At 41.5% G+C, this 5,675-nt stretch overlaps 1 long non-coding RNA gene across 1 annotated transcript; it reads left to right on the plus strand.

The window, feature by feature from the left end:
* Positions 1–784: 784 nt before the first annotated feature.
* LOC310854799 lies at positions 785–1,370 on the plus strand. The gene is made up of 3 exons (XR_014568930.1): positions 785–838; positions 926–970; positions 1,261–1,370. It is a non-coding gene; the product is annotated as an uncharacterized lncRNA (long non-coding RNA).
* Positions 1,371–5,675: the final 4,305 nt, after the last annotated feature.

Below are 5,675 nucleotides of genomic sequence, written 5' to 3' on the forward strand. Positions count from 1 at the left end.
ACAGACATTCAGGTACATTTCTCTTGCATCTCGCATGCACGTCTTTCTTGTCCACTTTAAATTGTCTATCTGTTTTTTAGACAGAAATGTAAAAACGGCAACAGGGTACAGTCAAACACTCCAAAAGGGATAGCACCAAAAAAGTCCTTGCTGTCTTACATTTAGGCCCTATGCAATCAATGTCTTGCATAGACATGATAAAATTCACAGGTAAATAAATAAAAGAATAGGGGCACGGTGGCACAGTCGGTAGTCGCCTCACAGCTAGAAGGTCCTGGGTTTGATTCCCGCTGGGGATGCTGTGGCCGTGTTCCCTCCGCGTCATCAGTGCCCATACCCGAGGTGGGGTTAGCGAAAGCGCCTTTCTGTGTGGAGTTTGCATGTTCTCCCCGTGTCCCCTAGGGTAGGTACCCTCACAAAAACATGCAGTAATCCTGGTCTCTAAACTGCCTCCGGGGCGCCTGATGGAGGGGAAAGGAAATGGTCGGAATAACGTGTTCTTTCCACGCGCTACGTCCGGCCAAGGAAATTCCCCCTTGTCAGGTGAAAAGAAGCCGCTTGGAGTGGACTCCTCATACATAGGAGGCATGAGGTCAGTCCGCTGCCCCCCCAGGTTGGCAGAGGAAGTGTAGCGCCCAGGATTACATTAGATAATTGGCACTGGGTGAAAAAACTGGCTTGCAAAATCGTGGGAGACAAATTATAGAAATCTTTTTTTAAAGAAATACATTTCAATATCACAGTAAAAAGAACTAATGCTGCATTGCTGTTCCCAATTATTTTACAGGGTTTCCCTCACCAGACGAGTGGAAATAGTTGTGGCATATTCATGCTGATGGTAAATAACTTTCTTTTGTCTATATATAAAGTGTTATTATTTTATTTGAAACTCACTCATAAGTTCACTGATCTTTGCCATTCACAGTATGCACTCAGCCTGAGCACAGGCGTCCCGTTTTGGCATTCTGAGGTCAGTATCTTTCAAAATAAAATCCACCGTTACAGTAGTGTTTCTTTTCTAAATTTCGGTAATTAAAATATTCATAAGAAAGTAAGAAGAATTTAGAAGTGTATTAAACTCTAGTGTTAACCACACACCACTATATTGTGTTTGTCTATTTAACATGGATTTATAACTCTTCTTTCTGCATTGCAGACATTGACGTGCATATAATACTGACATTTTTAAATATAGACAAATGGTAAACTACTGATTTGTGACTTAAAATGAACTCAACTTAAATCTTCCCTTTCATTTAGGGGACATGCCACATGTCCGGAAATGGTGGTGTGTTGGACTAATGGAACGGTTCCAGATTGATGGGTAAGACAAATGTAAATGTACTGTACTTCCTAAACACCATTCGTTAGGGCTTTAGTTAACTTTTAATTGTGATACCAATATCTCATTCAAAAGCCATGGACAGCGCTTTGCCTACTGGACCGATGAGGCCACAGCCTTGCTGCAGGGGTCACTGGAGCCCATATACAGCGTCCCAAGGCCTAAAAAGAGGGTGAGCAGAAATGTAACACACACTGACCAAAAAAGTATTTAAATGTAATTTATTGGCTTGCAAGAAAGTCTACGGGTTTCATTTGTGTGTGTGTGTGTGTGTGTGTGTGTGTGTGTGTGTGTGTGTGTGTGTGTGTGTGTGTGTGTGTGTGTGTGTGTGTGTGTGTGTGTGTGTGTGTGTGTGTGTGTGTGTGTGTGTGTGTGTGTGTGTGTGTGTGTGTGTGTGTGTGTGTGTGTGTGTGTGTGTGTGTGTGTGTGTGTGTGGCTCTCGTCCACTCTCAGGCCAAGGTTAGCAAAAGATTAGCATTCTTCTGCTCTATTTTTCACTCCCTTCACCCTCCAGGCACACTTTGCTCATCATATACACCTAACTCGATAACCGTTTAACCACCGACTTCAAATTCGACACACGCGTTCCACCTCACCACAGGTGCAGTGTCCAGTCGCCGGACCAACAGTTGTCCAGAACCGCCTCCATATATGGAGCTGGCCTGTTCTGACATCATTCTGACGTCTGCATAGACAAAGAATTCCATATATGGGCATGAAAGGGACACAGACATAAATATCTGGGTGGGGCATGTATTTCCAACTTGCATCATTTCAAATAGGCCAGTGCCCAAGGGACACCGCTCTAGTACTACATATTGTTGGATTCATGTATTTAACCCCTACTTTTGGCTGGTAAGATGGCTACAAGTTTGAGTCAAAGCTTGTGTTATGGAGATCCAATATTATTCAGCTCACTTTTCAACTTGATTGCTGTAACGTTTGACTGATTTCGGATAATAAGTACTTGTAGTGCTGAGCATGTAGTCTCCAAAGTCCTTAATATTGTTGTTTACGCTGTAATTGATTTAGACCTAGAGCAGAAAACTATGCTGAAGTTTTTATTCATCTTTAAATGCATACTTTGTTTACTGAAGCACAGTAGCTATGTTCCTTTTGTTCTGTTTTTGTATTGATGTTTGATACTGTTGTCCTGCAGTGTTTGAAGCTGTCCCAGCAGAGCCCACCAGGACAGAGTCCAGAAGAAATGTTGAAGGTATTGTTTGTTTTTGTGTTTTTACTTCAAACTGTAGGGTGTAACGATATAGTAACTGCATCGAAAAATCTATTAATTTCAAGAATCGAAATATATCGAAATGTAGACAGCAACATTGACTTTGTATTGTGTTGTTTTGCAATGCAAATAATTGGCTGGCTATCCCACACCGGCGGCGTCCGACGCGCGCTGACGCCTCGCCTGATGCTCCGATAGAAACCAGTTCTATTTTCCAGGCGTTACCGCGCGTCAACGCCTGTGCCGCGTCGCTGCGCACCCGTCGTGTGTTGGGCTTCAATTGGCCTGAAATGCTGCAGACAGGTCTTGCATTTTGAGTTTTCTTAAGAAATCTCAAACTGCATTGATATATTGTTAGACACCTCACACCAGGAGAAGAACACTGCTACGCAAAGAAGTGGAGAGAGGATGTAGTGTGGGTTAGTGTTGCTGTTGTTGTATCGTATTTTTGTTAAAATGTATTGTTACACCCCTACTGCACATAGAATAGGAGGAAAAGCAAGACAGAGAACATGCAACAGAATGTGTTGGGTATGGGTGATTGACTGAACATTTCAATTCTCAATAGGAATCTCCTGTGATGAAGGGAATAGAAGAAGCCTGCAAGTGGCTGGACTTCAACGGGCACCTGTTCCAGGGGTCGGTCTGTCGACCCTCTATAATGGACATGGGGGGGGGGGGGGGGGGGGGGGGGAGGACGCTCTGGTGGCCCTGACAGCCTACTACAGGTTTTTTTTAAATCATGAAGGGGAATCTGATGAGAACGACATCAGAGAACCGTTCCTATTTGGATTTCGCAATCCTGCTGACATGGAACTTTTTTTTTCAGAGGTTTCCGACAAAAGGAATGTTCGCGTGTCTGCTATCTTATTATAATATTTTTTTATTTATTTTTTCATTTTTTCATTTTTCATGACTAATGCAGCAAGTGTTCAATTATTCTGGTACTGCTTCTTCAGCTTAAGTTTGTTTCTCGTTTTGCTAGTTTACTTTTGTTGGGGAAGGAGAACAGCTCTAGGATTTATTTTTAGAGCGATTACAACTTTATTGTGGTCCTTTTTTGTCTTAAAAAGAAAAAGGTTTCTTTAACCATCCTGATATATTTCTTTACCACAGGATTCTTTGGAGGGGTTGTGAATATGTATTTGAATTTCTGTTGAAAATAATTGCCTAATGTATTCTGTCGCAAATAACAGACCTTCAAAATCACAATGCATATCAAATGGAGGTGTTGTGAGCTTGTAGGTTGGCTATTGTCGTCATGCGCCGCTGTGGTGTGACAGTATGAATGAGGCATAACACATCATAAATAAAAAAGAAGGTTTTCACTATGTTGTGGCTCTATTGTTGGTTCCAAACACATGGAGTGTTGCAGGCTTGTTGGCTGCAGGCTTGTTTTATTTAATCGTTCATTTATTGAACGATTCATGATCCATGTTGGTACCTCCCAGGTGGGTGGATGCTGCTATGACATGTGTAATATGATACTATGAACTATGATAAGTGTAATGGTGTATGTAATAAGTGTAATAGCATAGTGTAATAAGTGTAGTAGTGTAATAGCATAGTGTAATAGGTGTAGTAGTGTAATAGCGTAGTGTAATAAGTGTAATAGCATAGTGTAATAAGTGTAGTAGTGTAATAGCATAGTGTAATAGGTGTAGTAGTGTAATAGCGTAGTCGTGTAATAAGTGTAATAGCATAGTGTAATAGGTGTAGTAGTGTAATAGCGTAGTCGTGTAATAAGTGTAATAGCATAGTGTAATAGCATAGTGTAATAGGTGTAGTAGTGTAATAGCGTAGTCGTGTAATAAGTGTAATAGCATAGTGTAATAGCATAGTGTAATAGTGTAGTGTAATAAGTGTAATGCGCCCGGGGCGTCACTCTGTGGATTCGTCTATAGCTGAAAGCCTGGAGGAGAGGAGGAGTCACACTCACATCATGAGTGATACATCTTTGTATGGGTTTATGAGGACGTAGAAACCATTTAGACATTTCTTTGAAGGAACTCAAACTCAAGATTGTACCCCAGCACACAACGCAACTCAGGAGAACATGTAAATGAGTAATTGAGGGCCACACAACTAGACTTAACTTGGAGATAAAATACAACACACACACACATTTAACATCTTTATTTGCATTCAGAATTTACAAGACATTTCTTGAACACAAACAATAGTGGATGCGCAAACTTGAAAAAACTCTACAACAAGTGCTTCAGGATACAGATCACGGGTACAGAAAGCATCGCCTTCTCCATATATGGCGACTGCCAGTTATTGCAGACACTGAACAGAATTTTGCCGATGCCTTAGCTCTCGGCTTGGTCATGCCTGCAATCTGCAGGCCCCTCACGACTGATTTATGGACAGAGGCTTCCAAATATGAACACAAGTAGTTTACATTTGTAGCCAAGCTGTATAATAGCATCCTTAAGCACCTTGGTAAGGAATGCCTCTTCCAGACTGTGGTCAAATGTACATGCCACTTCCAGTTCCAAAATGGTCACTTCTCTACTGTCCTCATCAACAACAACAATATCTGGTGTATTATCTGTGACATCTGAAAAGGCATCATTTTCATTATTGTGCATGAACATGGCAGTTGAAACACGTGAGTGCTTAAACATTTTGGCAGATGATGAAACATAATGAACTTATGTCCTTAGCTAATAGGTCAACAATTCTGTCGTGCCTAGCAATGTACATACCCTTATATACTGTACATAGCAGCCATTAAGAATATGTGACAGTGTTTCTGTAAGTGGAGTGTGGTCATGGTGCAGACAATGAGGAGGAAACGTGTTAGGGTACCACATAGAGAGATTGAGTCTGGTTGGAAGGACCTGTAATCTGGCTTTGACCTGTAAAGGTGACTATATCCTCATCAACTGCATAATTCTTGAATATTGTATGAGATACGGTGTGGTCTGAATCAGGAAGGCAGGCTAGCTTCCCCTGTAGTACAGTATACAGTACTAAATGGTAAATGGTAAATGGTGCATTTATATAGCGCCTTTATCCAAGGCGCTTTACAGAGATTGTGCATTACATTCACCCATTCATACACCGATGGCAGTGGAAACCATGCAAGGC

Source organism: Protomyctophum parallelum (genome assembly GCF_964188405.1).
Source record: "Protomyctophum parallelum genome assembly, chromosome: 2".
Lineage (NCBI taxonomy): Eukaryota > Metazoa > Chordata > Actinopteri > Myctophiformes > Myctophidae > Protomyctophum > Protomyctophum parallelum.